General features: G+C 49.4%; 1 long non-coding RNA gene across 1 annotated transcript; it reads left to right on the top strand.

Moving 5' to 3' along the window:
• Nucleotides 1–235: 235 nt before the first annotated feature.
• LOC131906193 (uncharacterized) lies at nucleotides 236–1,274 on the top strand. Its single transcript, XR_009378131.1, has 2 exons — nucleotides 236–478; nucleotides 1,029–1,274. It is a non-coding gene; the product is annotated as an uncharacterized LOC131906193 (long non-coding RNA).
• The last annotated feature ends 430 nt before the right edge of the window (nucleotides 1,275–1,704 follow it).

Here is a 1,704-nt window from a genome sequence, read left to right on the forward strand (position 1 = left end):
CCTGCCTGGCCCACAGTCAGGACAAATCTCTCTTACCTGCCAGTCCCATAGCCGCTCAGACCCAACCAAGTAAACACAGAGACTTATATTGCTTACAAACTGTATGGCCGTGGCAGGCTTCTTGCTAACTGTTCTTACAGCTTAAATTAATCCATTTCCATAAATCTATACCTTGCCACATGGCTCGTGGCTTACCGGCATCTTTACATGCTGTTTGTCATTATGGCGGCTGGCAGTGACTCCTTCTGCCTTCCTGTTCTTTCTTTTCTCCTCTCTGTTAGTCCCACCTATACTTCCTGCCTAGCCACTGGCCAATCAGTGTTTTATTTATTGACCAACCAGAGCAACACATTTGCCGTACAGAACATCCCACAGCAGGTGGGTATGTGAACCGCCACGGGCAGGAGTTTCCAGGGCAACACTAAAGCAATGGAGATGCCGGTTGGGACAACTGTACCTTTTCTTTACCCCACACTATGTAAGCCATGTGCTTCTTTCTCATTGAAAATCTCATTTTTCAGAAACAATAGTGCCCTTTCAGGTAGGGTGGGTTGTAGAAGGCCTGTGTAAAAGGCTTGGTCCTTAGAGCGGTGCAGTGGGAGATGATGGGACTTTTAGTGGCGCGTGTGGACGCTCAGGTCACTTGGGGTGTGGATGCTCAGGTCCCCGGGGTGTGGACGCTCAGGTCCCCGGGGTGTGGACGCTCAGGTCCCCGGGGTGTGGACGCTCAGGTCACTTGGGGTGTGGATGCTCAGGTCCCCGGGGTGTGGACGCTCAGGTCCCCGGGGTGTGGACGTTCAGGTCCCCGGGGTGTGGACGCTCAGGTCCCCAGGGTGTGGATGCTCAGGTCCCTGGGGTGTGGATGCTCAGGTCGCCTGGGGTGTGGACGCTCACTCAGGTTGCCCGGGGGGTGTGTCTGGCAGAGGATTGTGAGACTGCCCTTTCTCTGTCACTTCACTCCCTGCTCTGTCAGATGAGCTGTTGTGTCCCACCGCACACTCCTGCCATGAGTTTTTACCTCCTCGCAGGCCCAAAGAAACGGGGCTAGCTGACACAGACCGAAACCTCCAACATGGCGACTCAAATGACCTCCTTGCAAGCTGATTGTTTCGGATGTTTTGTGGTAGAGAGAGAAACAACTGACACGGAGAAGAAACACCAAAGAAGAACTGCTCCTCTACCTGTGACATGAGTCTGTGTTGAGGAGTTCGCTCCCAGTTTCCATTCACTGTGTCATTTACTTTGTAAAATAATAGAATATTACCCATACTTAAGTGTATGAAAGCAGAAGCTCCATGAGTCTCTATAGTTTATGTAAGGTCACATGGTAAGTATGAGGCAAAGGGACTCGAAGAATATGGCTTTCCTTACAGATAATAACCACTCAATATCCCCCAAGATTCTGACATCTGCTTAAGCCACACAGATTGTGTCCACAGAGCTAAAGCTAAAACTAAACAAAAAGATGTACATCTCAAAAATCATGCTTTCCTCAGTATCTTTTAAAATAGAACATCAGGAATTGAAGACTTATACGTTACCACGGAAAATGAAAATGACTTACGAAGCAGTAGGGGATGAACTCAGTGTTAGATCCTAGCCCCGAGTCTCAATCCAGTACCCTGTTTTGTCTGCCCAGACATGTTCCAATTTAAATACGCGACATTCCAAAAACCTTTCAGCTCACTTCAGGAGCCACCACGT

This window comes from Peromyscus eremicus, chromosome 3, assembly GCF_949786415.1.
Source record: "Peromyscus eremicus chromosome 3, PerEre_H2_v1, whole genome shotgun sequence".
Taxonomy (NCBI): domain Eukaryota; kingdom Metazoa; phylum Chordata; class Mammalia; order Rodentia; family Cricetidae; genus Peromyscus; species Peromyscus eremicus.